Here is a 20,312-nt window from a genome sequence, read left to right on the forward strand (position 1 = left end):
AACACTAATTCTTTCTAGAAAGAAATGTATATTCTGTGCACATGTCTCTGTATTTTCAGACATAAGTCATTTAAGGTAAACCCAGTTCTACCAGCCTCATCTTTAGCATCAATGAGCAGACTTCAAAATCACAAGCCCTTAAAGACATCCCCAAGGCTGTCCTTTTGTAAACCCCACTGTAGGTGCCCTGGACCCTGAGCTTTGTATACAGAAGAAATCTGGGTCAAACGAATATACAGGAAAGGCTCAGAAAGAAAAAATGGACAGAGAAGGCTCCCAGGAGCAGCATGGCAGACCTGCTTTCCCAGGAGGCAAGCCACTGCCCTTTGGAGATCACTGGTCATTGACCACTGCCTCAGTTATTACTAAGTGCTACCTTCCAGTCCCACGCCACATCTCTGCATGTGTCATCTCACTAGTGGCTATGTCTCCTGACTGACAGATGAGGGAATTTAGTTCAGAAAAGTCAAGCAACTCACCCACATTCACACCACTTCCTCATCTATGTCCATTCCACCTTACCAAGACACCTTTTGTATTCCAAGAGTGCCACAGATTTTCTTAAAACATCCATTTGTGATTGTCACCTGCCCCTGCCTGGCCCCTTACCCAACACAACTCCTGTTCAGAGGTGACACCATGAAGAGGAGCAGAGGTTGCCGTGTGTAGGGTTCAAGACTGTTGGCTCTGAGAAGTGGCTCTGAGCCAACAGGAAAGATGGGCATCCAGAGTGGCAGTTTGCAAGGAATGGCATGGGTCCAGCCCTTGGGATCCTCCTGCTCTAGTTCAAGCTGTCTGTCTATAAAATACTATCTGAGCTCACAATAACGGATCACGCAAAGAACCCCTCAGTTTATTCTATCATTGAAGCTACACAGCACCCTCCCTAAGGCAAGATTCCATCACCATGCTAAAATGAAGAAAGAACAACTCAGGAAGGAAAAGTCACCTGCCTTACTAGTCACACAGCTACTAAGTGGAAGAGACAGGTTCAAACTCAAGTCTTCCCTTGCACTGAGCCTTGAGAAGAAACAGTGAGGGATGTGGGCTGGATAAAGATAAAACAGCCTTGGTGTTGGACCAGATTTCTCCAAACCACATCCTCAGCCTCTGCCATACAGTTTTATCGGATGACTTCTTTCCTCGTGGTCAACCCCAGACAAGATGGCAGCCAAGCTCAGCACGTGCATCTCTGACTACCCACGGCCTTCTGGGAGTGCAGCAGCCTTTGTCAGCGGGAGAGAGGGTGATCAGAGGTTTCTTCTGGCAATAGAAAATCATAAGGCATATGGACTGACCACAGTTTTGACCTGGGACAACTCTGTTCTAATTCAGGGAGCATATACACAGCACTTTACAGTGCTGAAGCCAGCACTGTAAAGTCCCCAGGGTGCTAGATGTCTGAAATGACAGAGGACAAAAAAGAGAGGAGTATGTGAGGTTCATGAAAATATACTGTGAATATTTAATTTTTTATATTACAGTAAAAGACACATTGCTATTAATCCCTTTTAGAAACCTCCCCCTCCTGCTTACTTCAAGCACACTTACCCCAGTGTTCTTGCCACTTTCTGAAGCAGTTCTGGAAGTGCCCTTTCATGAATGTCTTTCAGAAGTTTGATCAAAAACATAGTGAACACTGTTGCCATCCAGTGGAGAAGCAGGCTGGTAAAAACATGATGTGTCCTCACTCATGGGACATCAGAGCTGGTGCAGTGTGACTTCTGGCTCTTCCCTAAAGTCAAAAGGGATTCAGGATCTCAAGGCAGCCATGACAGTGAAACCAAGCACACTCAGAGAGCCAACAGTTAAGGCTATAGGAGTTATTTTACAACTCCTGTAACACTCAACCTGGCTAAGAGAATAGATAGTGCTTGGGCTCAAATCCCAGTAACATCATATTCAGGCTCTGACCTGTCTGAGCTGTTTTCCTCATCTTCACAGGGCTGCTGGGCAGAGCTGAGATACTAAACACATAGCTTTAATTCCTTGGTGAATCCCAGATATAGTACTCACTGCTGTGTATTGCTTAGCTCCTTTAATCTTGAGGGATCTGGGAAGTAGAGCTCTTTCATCACTACTTTATATTGAAGACTTCATCTCAGAGAAGGTAAGTAACTCCCCCAAGGCACTCAGCTAAAACATACTGGTGCTGGGAGAATAAATGTCAGCTAGTCGTGGCAATTCTGCTTCCCATCTATGAGCACCTGGAAAGCAGACAGCAGGACCTAGGCTGAGGCTTTATTAATTATGAAATATTCCAGACAGGCAAAATTATGTAACATTACAGACACCCACGTGGCACTCAGGCTTAGGATAAAATATTGAGCTTGAAGTCTCTGCAATCTTAACCCCTTGAATCATTTTCCTCCTCACCCTACCCAGACAGTGCCCATCTTTCATTTGCTTAACAGTGTTGCCGGAGCAGTTGCTCCAAGCCAGGTGTGACTCTCAGATGCTAGCCTGCTCTACTCATCTTTCAGAATTGGGGATTCATCACTTGCATATCCATTTTATACTGTTATCATATACTCAGGTATCCACTCACAATATTGGGTATATGTTGCATGGCTTGAAATTTTACATAAATGGTAAAACATGCATGAAGTCTTCTGAAATAATCATGTCTTCTTTGTTCTTTTTTGAGACAAGGTCTCACTATGTTGCCTCGGCTGGTCTAGAACTCATAGGCTTAAGCAATCCTACTGCTTCAGCCTCCAGAATAGCTAGGTCTACAGATGCACTACTATGCCTGGCTGAAATATTGCATCCTGATAATATTTTCCTTTTAGGAAAAGAGTAAGAACACCTTATGACTACATTAAACATCATAATAATAAGTGCATTGACGAGTTGTAAACACATCTCTAAGACAGGCACTTCAAATCTTAGCCTGCAAACATCTTTTTAAAAGTGCTTTTCAGAAGTTAGGGAGCTATCAGAAAGGGATATGAAGAATGCTACGGTAATTTGTCCTATTCAAAATTCCAGCTGGGATCCCAGTGATAAAATGATAGTGATCATAATACAGCCTTGCCTTTGTAGAGTGGGTTGACATTTTGAAAGCATTACTCTCTTGGGAGGGACCATCATGTTAGTAGGAAAATAGTGTTCCCAGGGAAGAAACTTCAGACACTGCATTTCAGCTTCATTTTCCTTCATTACTGTTTAGTTGGGTGGGTCTTTCCGGGTGTATCTTCCAGAGAAGCTCAGTCCAAAGAGAATCTGGGACTTCTTGCATGTAGTTGGGAGGGGATGTGTCTCGCTGGGGATTCCCAGTAAGTTAGGGCCTTGGTAAGGAAGACGTGGACAATCTGCCCAAAACCCTCTTCCTGTCTTGGGGTACCCTGTCTGCTACCTTCCAGACCCCTGACAAATATTCCCAGCACCCTCTTGCTGATACAGAGTATCCAGTTATGCATCTTTTCCTTTCTGCTGATACAGAGTATCCAGTTATGCATCTTTTCCTTTTCCTTTATGCATCTTTTCCTTTCCTTTCCTTTCCAATGTGCAACTCCTGCCTATGTACCCCCACATTGCCCCCTATTCCCTGAAAGTACACCAGTATCGTCTGAGAGTACCTATTGCTTAGCCCATGGGTGTCCAAGTTTTTTACTTGCCTGGGCTACATTTAGTGAAGAGGAATTGTCTTCTTCATATAAAGACCATATATAAAGAATACAATATAGTTAATGTATGTAACAACACCTCCTTTATTTTTAATATTTTTATTATTAGAATGAAATAACATCAGCAAAAATCTAATAATTAAATAATAAAACTTACATATCTGCTTAATAATGATATTGTATGGCTTAATAGACACATACACACACACACACACACACACACACATGGGGGGGTAGGTTGAAATACTATTTTTTTAACTGCCAAGTGGCACAAGCATATGTAATACCAGATTCACATTCTCTGAGACATCAGAAGCTTGGAGGAAAAAAAAATGTAGTGTGGTAAACTGTCATAAAGCCATGAATTCCTTTTTTAAATTATAACATCAATGATTTCATGCAAATAGTCTACATTCTAATTGAAGATGTAAAAGTCTCTTTCAGAAGGCAGCACAGCCAATTAAAGGCAGAGTCTTGATTCAAATTGAAGTCCTCTGAGACTCACCAATGTTTCCTTTGTTATTATAATGCAAGTTCTGAGTCTTAGAAGAGAAGGCAAAGCTCACCTTCCTGAGCCACTGGAAGCCCAGCTGAGTATCATAGAGGACTCTGAAACTACCGCCTCAGAACAGGAGAGTGTCTGCCACCTGCTCACAGCATTTAAGACTGTGAAAGATGGGCTTGAAATGAAATCTAATGATCAGTATTCACTTTTATGACATGGTTTTAAAAATACAGAGTCTCATAAAGAGCCACCAGGCCCCACCAAAAGCCTGTTAAGTGCCTAGAGCTTTTATTTCACAGCTAACAATCTGAGTTCCTCACATGTCCCCACTAATGATGCCCCGCATGACCCCGAGCCCCTGGCTTAAACTTCTTGTGCCTCATTTTCTCTGTCTGTAAAAGGGAGATAATGACAATAGCTACTGGACCGTGTTGGCAACATGCTTGGCGATTCTCAGATCAAAGGTGCTCTGCCTGGGCCAAGCAAGATGATGATGGTGCTCATCGTCATTAGTGTTGTTATTATTATTGTTGTTGCTTGGAGTGACCATGTTGCAGCCCAGGAAGTAGACGTGACTCCCCAGGCTGATTCAGCATCAGAAACAACTGGAAAGGCATATTTTGCACTACAGAAACTACTGCTGTTGAGACTGTCCTTTGCACGTCACATTCCTAGACTTCCTTTGTGGCAAGAGGCATCATCCTCCTTGGAGACTGCGCCATGCCTTAAGTACCTCCAAGATGTAAATATCTGTCTTTGAGGGAAGAAGACCAGTGAGAAAGACACCATTATTTATTTGGCGATAAGGTTACCCTCATCGTACAGCCGGTTAAAGAGCCCTGGGCTCACAGCCAGGAAACATTAGATTAGAGTCCCAACTCCACCACCTTATGACCTTATGCAGGAGCCATAATTTCTCAGGGTCATCATTTCCTGATTATAATAAGGATGTTATTTTAGTGATTGTAAAATAATGATCACTAAAGTGATCCCTTGGCCTCTTGGTCCTGACACTTATAGTGACCCTAAAAGTCACAACCAGGGATTCAGCCCAGACAAGGTCTTGCCTAGCACATTTCTCCATGATTTAATGATAGCGCCTAGCACTGCTCTTCCAGCTGGGCTGTCACCACATGCAAGCAGTTCTAAGTCTGGGACAGGAAAACGTACTCAATTTGTTCTGGAATTTACCAGAGAACTGGAAACTCAAAATAGAAACCCAAATTCTATGTAGTGGTAAACACCTAGTGTGGTTCTCAAAGTGGGCTCACATGGGACCATCACCTTAGTGTGTCCCATATATAAATAGTCACTCATCTGGGTGGGTGAATTTGAAAAGAAACCCCTTAGGGATGCTCGCTGTCTGTGGACACCTGGCTTATCAGCAGATTTTATGTTGTACAAATGGGCGCAGCCATCTGCCAGAGCCTGAGTCTTGATATGTAGAGCGTGAGCTAGATTTAACACCTCAGATACCCCTTAGCCTACACTCCTAGGAGTTCTCTGGAGCCCCTTGTGTACCTTGAAGAATTGCTAGGAAGCCTCATCCCTACCACCATCAACTAATTTTTATTGCTTTTCATGATATTGGCCATCCTTCAAATTTTTTGTTTACATAAAATGAGATGTTTAAATGTTTAGATTTTATATATATATATAAACAAATAAATAAATAAATAAATAAATAAAACAAACAAATAAATTGTTTATATATATAAACAAATAAATAAAATGATCATTTGGAGAGTTATAAAAGCTCAAATGTGGAAAAGATATTTTCTTAGACTATGTAGTTTGAAGAAAGAAGTATAAGAGTTTTTAGTTTCTGTGAGCTCAGGAGTATAAAAAAAATTTTTTCCTGTCTTATTGGATGTACTTTCTACCTGGGACCTCTATTCTGATTAATGTAGGATAATTAGTTTAGTTACTTTCAAGTAAAATAAGTCTTCACCCATGTTTTTGAATCACCACTTCATCTCAGTGTCTATGTATATGTGTGACTGTGTGTGTGTGTGAGACAGGAGTGTCATCATGTATACAATGAAAAAAGGAATTTACCTCCTCTGTTTTGGTCACATGCTGGCCTGTGACTTCCGATGTAAGTCAGCCCTCCTGGTCATGTTCCATGCGTTAGATGCCTGGAAGCATCATCCAAACACTCTCTGGCTTCTTTCATGGAATTTGTTATCATTTCAGCATGGAGCCCCTACGGGTGTCCCAGCTCTGGGTTTTGTTTTCTCTTTTCTCTTCTCTCCCCTTCTCTCTCTTTGTCACTCCTTCTCATGCCTTCTTTCTTTATGGGGTATGAACAAAATATATGGTGAATGTTTAGATTTTTTTTTTTAATAATTTATTACAGTAAGTGGCACATTGCCATTAATCCCCCTCCTTTGGACACAGTTATCCCATCATTCTTGCCACTTTCTGAAGCAGTTCTGGAAGTTCTCTTTTGTGAGTGTCTTTACACGATGTGATCAGTAATACAGTGAATGCTACTGCCAAGTCAATCCAGCAGAAAGGTAGGCTCATAAACACACTACAGTGCATCCTTATCTGTCTTATTCACTGGATCGGACATGTGCAAATTTTGGCTCTTCCTCAAAGTCAAAATGATCATGAAAGGTAAACATCAGAATGTTTAGTATGAATCAATTCAGAACATCAAAGCAGGCACAATAACACAACTAAAGACATTCATGAAAAGGACTTCCATAACTGTTTTAGAAAGTGTCAAGAACAATGGAATAAATGCATTTTATTGCATTGCACTGGAACAATGGAATAAAATTGTTCCATTGTTGGAACAATGGAATAAATGCACTCAAAATAAGTCTTTTACGGGAATTAATGATAATGTGTCTTCCACTGTGATAAATTTTTTTTAATTTAAATATATTTGACTCATGTCTAAATGATTTGTAATGCCCAATACAATATAAATGTTGTTTTTTGTTTTTTGTTTTTTGTTTTTTGTTTTTTTTTTCCTCTGGTACCGGGAACCGAACTCACGACCTTGCGCTTGCCAGGCAGGCACTTTGCCGCTGAGCTAAATCCCCAGCCCCCAACAATATAAATGTTAAGTAAATACCCGTTATGCCATATTGTTTAGGGAATAATAACAAGGAAAAAAGTTTGTCTATGTTCAGTACAGACAATGTTTCTTTAACCCATGATTGGTTGAATCCATAGGTTGGTTTAATAACCTACAGATATGAAAAGCTGGCTATATATTATATTTACATACATATGTACAGTATCTAAATATGATATAAAAATATTGGTAGTAACTGTTCCTACATATTTGCTTTCTGTTTTCTTTATATTTCCAAATTTTCTGAAAAAAACTAGCATTGGTTTTGTAATCAGAAAAAGTAAGAAAAAAGTTTTGGTTGTGTTCAGAAGATAACTCGTGTGGTGTGGAGAAAATAGAGGAAAGCCACTCACATGGACTCAGGCAAAGCATTTACTGCTCCTGGAAACGCACTAAGACCAATGTACCAGGTTCTGGAAACAGCTCCTCTCTTCCCTGCCCTTCACAAATGGCGTGAGTCAGGGTTCCTACTGGAAAACAACAGAGCCCAAGATGACTAGTTCCTGCAGAAAGAAAATTTATTAAGAGATATTGGAGCTACTACTCCTGGGAAGATGGGGTAGATGTTTTTCCTATTCTCTCTCTCACTATGTACATGTAAAAACCATAGAGATTGTGCATAAAACAATCACAGGGGGACTCTGAAAAGCAGAGAGAGGACAGCAGATAGGCTAGGGACTTGGGAACCCAAGAATGATGACACAAGGGTGAGTTTTCTGGGCTTCCTTTTTAGCTCATATATTCCAGACTTGGATGAAGCTTGCATTCTGTAAATGAGAAGTGCAAATGAACAGAGACAATAAAAGCCCCAATGTTCATGTACCTGTAATCCCAGCACTCTGGGAGGGTGAGACAGGAGGACCACAAGTTCAAGCCCAGCCTGTCTGAAAAATTTAAGAAAATATTTTAATAGGCTGTATATGTAGCTCAGTGCAAAGACCTATTGTCCAATCCCCAGAACCGCACAAAAACACAAAAGCCCCAACAAAAGTCAGCTGTCTTTAGCTAAGGACTGGGAAAGGGGTTTGGTAGGAAAAAAGAACTTTAACTTTCAAGTTAAAATTTTCAGTTTTCATTGAAATTGAACACTTTGGTTATTATTCTGCTGCAACCAATGATCACAGGAAAAACTAGGTCCACCATCACCCAGGCCAGGAAATGCAAAAAATGAGAAGTAGCTACAATCTGGGGAGTAGCCAGGCTGTTACAAGTGTCCCCAACTTCCTGTTACTGTGCTGTCAGAGAAGACTGAGTAGAGAGCTCTGATCTTCATCTAAGCCAAATGGCTATAAGCACCTGCCTCGTCAGTATTGGTAGAGGCTGAACTTTCACCTCCACCGAGCAATGTAGAGGTGCCCTTCCTTCCCCATGCCAGGGTAGTGGACCCTATGGGAAGCCAGGGTTTCACCAGCACCCCAAGATAATGAGCCACCTCCTTGTACTGTGAGGCCAGTGAAGGACACATGGCAAGCAATAACCAGTACCCCTACCCTGCTGATCAAGAGAAGCCCTCATGGGGAGCCAGAACTTTCATATCTGCCCCAGAAGATGCACTGTGATGTCAGCAGGTACCAAAGGGGGAACTTGGGCTCTATCCCATCTGCCAGTAATAAAGTAGCACCTCCCTTTCCCTGTCAAGCCCATGTTTAAATCATCTGGCCAAAACAGGTATAAATAGGATCCAGATTATCACATAATAACCAAAATGTTCAATTTCAATGAAAACTTTTCATACTAAGAATCAAGGAAATTTTAACTTAAAAGTGAAAGATAACAGATGCCAACCCTAAAATGTTAGAAACATCAGAATTATCTGTAAAGATTTTCCAAGCAGATGTCATATAAATGCCTCAATGATTCAGGAAGTTGAGCTGCAAACCCCAAACAAGATAAGCTCAAAGAAATTAACTCCAAGACATATCGTAGTAAAACTTTTGTAAACTAAAGATTAAAAAAAAATCTTAAAAGCAGATATGGAAAAACAACACTAACTTAACTCTAAATTTGAATGACAGTGGATTTCTCATCAGACACTACGAAGGCCAAATTTTGAGGTGATGTAAAATTTATTCAAATGCTAAAGGCAAAGACCTGTCAGTTCATAATGCAATATCCACAAAAATATCCTTCGGGATCAAGACATTCTCACATGAAGGAAATTAAGAGAATCTGTCAGCAGCAGATCTACCATAAAAGAATAGGTAAAGGAAGCTCTCTATAAACAAAAAGAAAATGATAAATAATGTTAAAACATTAAGAATATCAAAGAATATCAAAAGAAAAAAAACTACAGTAAAATCAAGGGTCTTTTTGTTTTTATCTTGAGTTTTCTAAATTATGTTTGAATTTGATATTTGAAGCAAACATTATGACACTGTCTGATGTGATTCTAACTTTATTTGGAGGATTTGTTTAAGATAATCAGATTACAAATTGAGGAAATATAGTTATGTAAAGGAAGGTAAGTTTCTATATTTTACCTAAATTGGTAAGTCCATATTAGTAGACCATGAAAAGTTATGTTGAATATAAGTTCTAGAGCAATCACTAAAAGAGATATCAAAGAGAAACAGACAGAAACAGATAAATTAATATATTTCTAAAAATGATCTAGTAATCTACAAATTTTCAAATAAATAGAAAACACAAATAATAAACAACAAAAATAAATAAATAAATAAATACCAAACCTGACATTAATTATGCTAAATGTAAATTGTCTAGACACAGAGAGATTAGAAAACAGATTGTCAGAGTGAATTTTAAAACGTAACTTTAGTATATCCTACTTTATCTCAAATATAATGTATAGAGAAGTTGAAAGTAAAAGGGGTTTGGAAAAAATACGTTGCAAAAAAAACACTAAAACAACACGCAGGATTTGGAGGCAGATTTATTGCATCTTGATGGGCACTGATTTGGATCATTCCCAAAATATCAGGCCCTGATCTCTGGTGGTCCAGGGCTTATATAGGATAAGCAAGCAGGAGGTACAGAGCCAGAACGGCTTGTCAATTGGGGATTGGTTCTTATAATATGCATCATAGTGGCCAACTATGCATCACAGTGACCAGCCATTTCTAGGAAACAGAAGCAACCAGAACTGCACCAGGAACAATTACCTGGACACCTAAGAAATTGAAGCATACTGACTAGGGAGGCGGAGAGCATGTTCTGCTACAACGTCACACAAACTTTAATCAAAAGAAAATTGAATATTTGATAAAGTAAATAGTGCAAAGATAAGTACCAGAGCTAGGAAGGATATTATAAAATGTTTAAAAAGAATCAGTGTAGGCTGGGCATGGTGGTGCATGCCTATAGTCCCAACACTCAGGAAGCTGAGGCAGGAGGATCTTGGTGAGTTTGAGACCAGCCTGGGCTACATAGTGAGCTCAAGGCCAGCCTGAACTGCATAGTGAGATCCTGTCTCAAAAAGACAAAAAAAAAAAAAAAAAAAAAAAAAAAGAATCAGTGTGTCAAGAAGACATAACAATCCTGCATCAAAATGCACCAAACAATGGAGCTGCAAGATATATGAAGCAAAACCCAATAGGACTTGAAAGGAGAAGTAGACAAATCCACAAGCTGGAGACCAGCACCCTTCTCTCAAGGAACAACTAGACAGAATATTAACGAGAATATAGAAGGACCTGATAACACCATCCACCCAGAGAATCTAGTCAAAGTTCATAGAAGACCCCACCCAGCCTGTGTAAAGCTTTCTTTTTAAGTAGCTATGGAACAATACAAAGATTGAGGATGACTTCACATGCCTCCACAAATTTAAAGAATATTAGGTAGCTCACAGATCTCCAGGAGGATCAGAGAGTAAGGCATGACAATTTTCCCATTGCTATGGTTTGGATGTCATTTGTCCCCTAAGAGTTTAAGTGCTGGGAGCTTGGTCTTCAAAGTGCACCTTTAAGAGGTGGGGCTCAGTGCAAGTTTATCGAGTCAGTAAGGGAGCTGCTGTAGAAACCTATTAATGTAAGTCTCCTAAGATACTGGATAATTCTCTTGAGAGAGTTATTGCAAAAGAGCAGGACTGGGTCCTCTGCAATTGCCGGCTTACTGCCTCCACATGTGATTCCTATCACATGTATTCCTGTCATGATGTCATCCACCACAATGTGATGCAGCTGAAGGGGCCTCTCAAGCACAAGGACCATGCTGCTTGGGCTTTCCATCTCCACAACTGTGAGCTAAATAAACCTCTTTTCTTTATAAAGAATCCAGCTCTGGTAATTCACTATAGCAATAGAAAACTGCCTAATAGAACCACCAAGAATAACATCCCATCCCTACCAGCCTTTTATAGATGCCACTGCCAACATTACCAGTTTGACTGTGCCTCTCAAATCCTGCCAGGATCCCAACCACTGCTGCACCTGAAAATGGATCCCTCCTGGTGCCAGCTTCCTCCTCTGGCCCTATCCCAATCAAGGTTTGCTTTGAAGGTGTCTTGTTAAAGGAACTAAAGTCTCATTATCTCACCCATCTATAAGTCTGTCTCTCTGTTAAGGAATCTAAACTCAGAATGCAGAAACAACCCTCAGAAGGGCTCCTAAAATAGCAAGTCACCACAAGTATGAGAAATGCCAGCTACAGAAGGAATGGACTTACCAGCAGCCCCACCCACCTTCTTCTGGTAGCCCTGAAACTGGGTTCTTAAGCCTTTGCAAGGGGAGACCTTGGCTCTACCTAAAGAACTGAGCTCTTCCTCCAGCTTTTCCTCCACACTACTCTATCCCCAGGCTCACTTCTCACACTGAGAACTCTTGGGTGGAATAAGTCACCAGTTAACATGAACTTATTGCAAGTGCTGCAGTATCTCCCCCCAATCTTGCTGCAGTGAATTCTTATCTCGAGGTCGGGTTGTTTTTCACTAGAAATGAATCAAACTTGGGCATGGGACCAGCTATCTCTCAGAAGAAGCAAGTAAGGGCAGGTGGGAACACACACACACACACACACACACACACACACACACACACACAATCCTCCCTGTTAAGCTGAGAGAGGAAGACAAATGTCTTACATATACTCTGCTTCACTAACTGTGTGGGATCCCCTTGCAGACTTAAGAGCTAACAGTGTAAGCAGGGAGAAAATAGCAACGGGAATGGCTGCCCTTCTTCACATGCCCCAAGTTCACTCCCACCCATGAAGACAGTTTGGGCTTCAGGACAAAGGGAAAAAAAGTCAAAGAGAGAAGAGGAATGTCACATGGGAAAGTGGTGTCAGACTGACCTGGCTCAAATCCTAGGCTGGCTGCTTCTGACTGTGAGCCTTTGAACAAGTTGCTCTCTCCACATGTGGCTTGTTCAACCGTAAAAATGGAATAACAAAGCCAGAGATGTGAGAGGGCTTTCCAGGCACTTATGCCAGGGTTGGGATTTGACTCTAAGGTCCACAGTGCAGGCACACAGAGGCAGCCTGGAGAGCAAGGTATGGCATGATTCAATTCAAGAAAACAGGGACCCAGACTCTGGGAAAGGAGCCCCCTTATTAAAGTACAACAGGAGCTCTGTCCTGGGTTCTAGAGAATAAGGAAAGGCAAATATCTCCTATAAATAAAGGGAAAGGAGAGTCTTTCCCCAATGAAACCTCCCCCATAGAACACCTCCTACAGTAGCTGCCAAGTCAGGAGGAAAAAAGACCACAGCATCCTCTTCTTTCAAGTTCTACCAATCAACTTCAGAGCTCAAATCCCAGCTCCACCATGACTAGCTGTGTGACTTTAGACAAGTGACTAGGCTAATCTGTGTCACAGTTTTCTATTTGCAAAAATGGAGAGAGTGATGACCCCAACTGAATAGGAATAGCGTAAAATAAATTAGTAAACGTCTTCCAAGTTCTGGCACACAGTATCTAGAACATATCAAGCACTCAGAACACAGTTTTCATCAGTATTGATTATAATTTGTGCCACTAGTATTAATATTAGTGCTGCTCTTCTCCCAGCCTGGCTGCCTAGGAAATTACCCTTCCTGATTTTTCTGGGACATAGGGAGTAGAGACAAAATCCATCAGGAAGTAAAACAGGAACAGAAATACGGAGGTGATTCTATTCCTTAAGGTCAACAGGGCAAGCACCGTAAGGCATGGGCCAAAGGGACCTTCTTCTCAGAGCAGACAGACCTCAGTTCAGAGCCCAGCCTCAATACTACTCTGCGATACCTCCCTGAGCTGAAAATCCTCATTCCCAATATGGGGGATGAAACCTCCCTGGCAGATATGTCCATGTGGAAAAAGTATGCACACAAATGAGATTTCACAAGTGCCTAACGCATAGTTAGCCCCCAGCAACTTCTGGAGTTGCTTCCTTTTCCTCTGTTCCCATTATGAAACTCAATTTCTGGCTTAAATATCCCAGTTCAGTATACAGTCTCTAAAGTAATAAGAAAAATCTTCCCCACCCTTGAAGCTATCTCTCTTCCCATCTGAATTATAACCAACAGCTTGGGAAAATATGATACCTAACACAGTATTGACCTGTCTCTGTGGGAAACTTGATCTCAACGTCCAGCTCCTTCAATCACTGTGTGACACTGGACATAGGACTTCCTTATTCTGACCTGCAGTATCTTTACTGACCAACTAAGAATAACGATCTAGAGTGTCTAGTTTGCCTGTTCCATGGGATAAATTTCAGATTGCCTGAACGTACTAGCACATAATGAGTGCTCTACACTTTGCATACATTATGTCATGTCATTAGGCCTCACCATAATCCTACCTGCCCAGTAATTGGGCCTAAAAGTAAGGCTCAGAGAGGTTACTCACTGGTTCAGGATCTCACAGCTCTCTCTGGCACCCTTCTCGGCTTGAACAGGGGTCACTAGAGTCAGGCTTTTGGTGAGACAGGAAGCCCTGAGTGCCCTTTGTGGACACTATTCTGGGGAGGGCCAAGAAGAGCTGGAGTCCCCCCCATCAGGTGAGGACTCTATGGCTCCAGGTGTCAGAGCCCATGGCTCACATTCAGAGCCCTGAGCCTGCGGGTTTCACAAGGAGACTGTTGGCAGGCCCCAGGGGCTCTGTTACTGGAGACTGAAAGGCCAGTGAAAGAGGCTCATTGTGTGGCCTCTGAATAAAGAATACCCCATTTAGAGCGAGAATTCACCTGGTTTCTCACAGGGAGAGAAGAGAGCCCCAGTGAAGGGAGAACAATGCAGATCATTCACTGGATTTTTCACTTAGCTTCAAGACCAAGTGACCAACCAGGTTAAGGAAGAGAGACACTGGCCAAGGATCCAGAGACAAAAGTGCCAGCCCGGCCCCTCTCTGGTCCAATCTAATTCCTGGACCCTCATGGATAAAATGAGAGGGCAGATGGGCTCAAGGCCCTACCATTTGGGCTGAGCGGCAGGACTTTCCTCACCACCTTGCCTAACTCCAACGTGGCTGCACACTGACATCCCCTGGAGAGATTTAACACCTCTGATTCTTGGGCTCTCGCTGCCAGGGATTCGAAAGTCACGGTCATGGCCACAGCCTGGACACTGGGCATAGTTTAAAGCTTCTCAGGTGATGGTACAATGATGCCAAGATAGAGAAGCATTGAGCCCAGGGGCAAGAGCTGTGTTCTGTCCTTGGGTACGTCCCAAGCTGAGCACAGGGCTTGGCGTATGTTTGGTGCCAATAAACACTCATTAAAAGAGGGGTACATGAGCTGCTCCAAGACATTTTGAGAAAAGCAATCAGCTCAGGTTCCCTGATGAGAGTTTTACATTTAAAACTTGATCATCTGTCAGGATTGGGCACAAGGCTTCATTTAAAAAAAAAAAAAAGAGTTGACTCCTTTAAATCATTTTTTCTAAAACCAGTGAACCATAAAAGCTCTATGATTCTTTCCAGCTCTCAAACACACTGATTCCAAGACCATAAATCCCTTTTTGCCCTTTGAGAGCAGTAATGTTTTCCAGATAAATTATCAGGGCGGGCCAGGCCAGGAAGGGCTGCTCCGTGCCTCATTGCTCAGGGCAAAGGCTTTGCTCACATGGCCCCCTTATTGGCCCCCAAGCCGACCCCTTCCTGGACCTGCCTCTCAATTCTCGAGGTTCCATCCTTGTTCCTCTTCTCCTATCACTTTTCCCTTGTTCCCTAAGTGAACTCAATCACCCCCAAAGTTTTCATTGTTATTTACAAATTGATGACCTCCAAATTGATATTTCTAGCCCTGCCGTTTCTTCTGAGCTCCATTCTCAGCCAGACAGCTGCCTACTGGGTATCTCCACCTCCATTTCCTTTGGGCACCTCAAATTGTATCTGTCTCAGAAATGAACTCATCACCTGTCCCCACCCAAACCTGCTCCTCCTCTGCCTTTTCTATCTTGATGAACAGCAGCACATACACCCAGGAGCCCAAGCCAGCTAACTCCAGATTCAGCTTCAACCTCTCCCTGTCTTTTGCCTCATCCCTTGTCCCCTGAGTTTTTTCTCTGAAACAGCCACACACTTCATCCTTTGATTTCCCTGCTCATTTCTTTACCCTCCATAGCACTGTCAAAGTGTCATTCTAAAACCATCCAAAGATGTCACCAGGAGTAGTCCAGGTTCCTGAGAAAGGTGGATGAGACAAACAGTCCACACATAGCACCAGTCACTTCCACCTCTCTCTGTCCTTAAATTCTGGCCACATTGGCTACATGGGACATATTGTTCAGGTATTGTGCAGTTCCTGTAGTGGCTTCTGACCAGGTGCCTGAACATAGATGCTTTACCTTATTTCCCTTGCTTTTCTCACTAAAATGTCCTGCCCCTCTCTTCATGGTAAACACCTACTTATTCTTCAAAGCCCAAACAACTCCAGTTTCCAAAGCTTGGCCTCATTCCTTGCAGGGCATGCTTGATCAAGAAGCTTCTTAAATAATAAATAGCATTTATTATATGCTAGGTACTTTTCCAAGCACCTGGCATCTTTTGACTAATTTAATGCTCACAACAGCCCAGTAAGACAGACAATTGCTATATCCATCTTACAAATGGTGAAACAGAGATGCAGAGAGGAGAAGCCCAGGACATGGGACTCCAGCTCCTTCAAATGCGGCACTTATCCCTGCCTCCTCCGGATGCTTCTATCGCTGCCATAGGATCACTGTGCCTGCATGCTTTCATTGAGGACTGGCCTTCAAAGAAACTTTACTCGACACCCAACTTGTTGCATCAAAAATAGGAGGCTGAGCACAGTGGGTGGAAGGAACTTAGCTCCCATGCCACTCACACCCAAGCACCAATCTGTAAGAGAAAGTAAGGAACCCCAGGGCTTCAAAGAGGAGACTGCATAGCAATGTCCTAATACATCTTCTATGTATCTTTCTGATGTTCAGTGGCAAGATGACCTTCCTACCCAAGTGTAGTTATGGACTTGGAGAACCACATCCAGACCAGAGATGTATTTTTTTTTTTTTTTCACTAAAATGCAAGTAGCATCTTAATGAATCAAGAGCCCCATGTCATTTCCAGGCAGCTCAAGAAAAATCCAATAGGTTTCAATAGTTTGTATTCTTCAAAAAAGATGCAGAATGTAATTGACTTTCTCAGAAATAAGGCATTCCCTTTGCCTGGAAATTGTTGGACTGTGTAGGAACATGCTTTGCTGCCTGGGTATTTCTGATACTCCAAGCAATCCTGCTCTTTCACACCCAGGTGTGTTCTCTGTAATGTCCCTCTCTTCTTCTCACTTTAAGAGGGACGGGTGTTATTTCTGCTGTGCTTAATTCTTACCTCCAACAGCTTCTCCTCCCATCTCTGCTGACCTATTCTTTATAATCAGCCATGGATCATTTATTGAAAAATCAAAATTGGATCTAAAGTAAAAATAGATTAGAATAGAGACACTTTACTCTTCTTAGTCAATTAAATGTTCTTCAGAAGAACAACTCTCTGACTTGTCTGTTGACTGTGTCAAAGGTCTCTTCCCATCTTCTTCATTCATTTAACATTTATTAAGCACTTGCGATGGACCAAAAAACTGGGCTGGGTCCTGAGGTTTAAAAAAAAGATAGATAGATAAAGCATAGTCCCTGTCCTCAAGAAATTGCATTTAGAAAGACAGAGAAGTAAACAGAATAATGATGCCATTATGATGTAAGCCTTGTGACAATGACATCTACAAAGAATACGGCTATGGTTTGGATCTTAAATGTCCCAAAACTCATGTGTTGAAGCCTGGGTGCCCATTGCAGCAGTGGGAGGTGCCTGGACCCTGAGGCCTCTGGCCTAAGAGTGGATCAGTCCACTTAGTGGGCTGTGGGGAGGTGACAACAACCATGGGAGGTGGAGCCTCATTGGAAGAAGTGGGTCATTGAAGGCATACCCTTGAAGGGTATATTTTGTCCCTGGATTCTTCTTCTCTCTCTTTGAGTCCATGTATCATGAAGTAAGCAGTTTTGCTGTACCACAAAGTCCCCACCATAATGTTCTGTGTTATCATAGGCCCACAAGTGAGAGAGACAGAGACAGAGACAGAGAGATTGAGAAAGAGATTGATTTAATTCTGCATTGAAGTGTGGCAATGACCAGGGAAATCTTCTTGGAGAAGGCAGCATATGAGCTAATTCCTGAAGCATCTCTTAATAAGATTCCCCCTGCCACACCACTACCAAAGACAAAGAAGGTAGGCTAGAAAAAACCATGCCAGCCAAATGCAAAGGCAAGAAAATAGAAGAGATTCCACTGAGTCTGATCACTCCCAATAGTTCAGTAATGCTAAAGTTTGTGGGAAGGGATGGGAACAGCAGCTGGATCTAAAAGAAAACTAAGCAAACAAATTGCTCACAATGCTCAAGAAGAGATAGGTAAGTTTTCCAGTGCATTTTAGTAATTAATTTTATCATGTTCATATGTAGTCAATGAGTCAAGTCAACTTGCTAGAGGAGCCAAGAGAAATAAGTAACATTGTGCAATTCCCATTGAGCAGAAACTACTCTAAGTACATCACGTGTGTCATTTCATTTAATTGTAGGAACAGTCCTAGGGATTTATGGGTGTACATGAGGAACCTGAGGCAAAGAGAAGTTCATTTCCTGAGAATGCACATTAAGACAGCAGCAGTCTAACTACAGAGACAGGGGCCTTAGTTACACTGGTGTCCCAGGAGTTGAAATTAGTGAGCTGGTGAGGTCCAGAGCTGCTTGTGTGAAGAAGATATGGAGATGGGAAGAGGAGAGAAGAAGAGAGGGAGAGCAAGAGCATGAGAGAAAGTCCATGAGAGAAGTTCAAGGGTAAAAGTCAAGAGGAAAAGAAGAAACACTGCTGTTATTCCAAGTGGGAGACCCCCTGAGATGAGGTCTGTGGATGGAGGCCCCACCACCAAGAAGACCCTTTGCTCAAAGCCAAGGGAAAGTGGGCCAACCCCAGGATTCCCATGGAATCCAAGCACATAAGGTGCCAGCCACATAAGGGAGGGAGGAGCTGATTAAGCAGTAGGCATGGGACCAAAACAAGAGTGTGCTTTCCACCCCCACCACCCACAACAAGAGATGGGACCAAAGAGATCCAGGCAGGAAGCGCTCTCAAGAGGAGTGGAGGCAAACCCCTGATTTCACAGCTGACGCAGCTTTGAGAAGTCACATGATTTATCCACAGGCACCCAACATCAGTGTGAGCTTTTCCTCACTTTGCCTAAAATTGATCAGCTGGTAAGAGAAGAGGTAGGACTAAAATCCAGGACCCTTGATCACCGGAAATCCAAGCATGGGACCCTATCTTGTTCTTTCCAATAGGACCAAATTCTCAGCCAAGATCTAGAGACTAGAAGTCTAGGACACTCAACAGAAGAATTACTCATTCAGTGGATAGAGTTCAAGGGCAGGAAGAAAGGGATTTAGAAGGCTTTGACAGGGTAGGAAACCTTTTGGTTGAGGTCTTGAAGACAGGCATATGCAGGTTACTTTCATGACATACAAGATAAACCTCAATTCTTTCTCACTTTTTCCCTGAATAATCTGGCTGCCCTTGACTGAGCAAGGGGAAACTTAGCCCTTATCACTTCTTAATAGATATTTTCACTGGACTGATGGAAAGTCTATATAGTAATTATAGCACTAATTTCATAGTAGTCAAACTGAACTGCAGAGTGTTTTGTAAGCAGGTATGCTGTTCAGCACAGTTAAATGTAGTATTTGGACAACTACTGACCAATCAGAACTTACAATGGAGATTCCAAATGCTCCCCCCACTGTCCAGCTGGAACAGAAAACTTTAGTTGCTTCCAGAGACTTCTGGAAAAGTAAGTGGAGAAAGGCTGGAAAGCAAAAGAGAATGTTCTGTAAAGAAAGTTTACCAGGGTATCCTGAAAAGGTTCTATGTTCCACATTCCGCATGATAGTCACTCTCATACTCAGAAGCATGCTGTACTGCTGCTTTCCTTGCTGTTAAACTTCTGATGACAGATAATTGCTGTTTCTCACCATTCCAGGTCTACCTCATGCTTATCCCTGGAGTCTCTGGTCTACCCCATGAGTCAATGACTAAAGCTTTCTGTTCCAGCTGGACAGTGGGGGGAGCATTTGGAATCTCCATTGTAAGTTCTGATTGGTCAGTAGTTCTCCAAATACTACTTTTAACTGTGTTAAATAGCATGCCTGCTTACAAAACACCCTGCAGTTCAGTTTGACTACATTTTATGAAATTAACGCTATAAATACTATATGGATTTTCCATCAATCCAGTGAAAATATCTATTAAAAAGTGATAAGGCCGAAGCCTTACTCCAAGCACAGGAAAAATAACAGAGGATAAAATCTGGCAGGGATCTATGCAGGGTTCCTTGCTTCCAGTCCTGTTAGGAAGTTCTGTGCTCAACTCCATACCATCATCAAATAAGGAGCTCTGTTAGAGACTGCTGTATTCACTAAGGGTCTCCAGGGAGGGGTCATCCAGTCCTGCAATGAGGTTTCTAGAAGGTTGGAGGCATTTTCCATTGTGATAACTGGGGCATGCTACTGGCTTTTCATTCAGTGAAATGAGAAGTCTCACACAAAGAATTATCCTCTCCAAGATAATAAGCAAACCCAGATCTAGTAGAGAGTATAAGCAATGGACCTTAAACTCTGAACAGAGTAGACATTCTGTAATGCTA

At 42.1% G+C, this 20,312-nt stretch overlaps 1 long non-coding RNA gene across 1 annotated transcript; it reads right to left on the minus strand.

The window, feature by feature from the left end:
* Positions 1 to 4,824: 4,824 nt before the first annotated feature.
* Positions 4,825 to 19,472, minus strand: LOC102016279. The gene is made up of 3 exons (XR_260867.1): positions 19,384 to 19,472; positions 6,193 to 6,427; positions 4,825 to 4,888 (listed from the first exon to the last, which is right to left on the minus strand). It is a non-coding gene; the product is annotated as an uncharacterized LOC102016279 (long non-coding RNA).
* Between the last annotated feature and the right edge of the window lie 840 nt (positions 19,473 to 20,312).

Source organism: Chinchilla lanigera, unplaced genomic scaffold (assembly GCF_000276665.1).
Source record: "Chinchilla lanigera isolate Chin_1 unplaced genomic scaffold, ChiLan1.0 scaffold00021, whole genome shotgun sequence".
Taxonomy (NCBI): domain Eukaryota; kingdom Metazoa; phylum Chordata; class Mammalia; order Rodentia; family Chinchillidae; genus Chinchilla; species Chinchilla lanigera.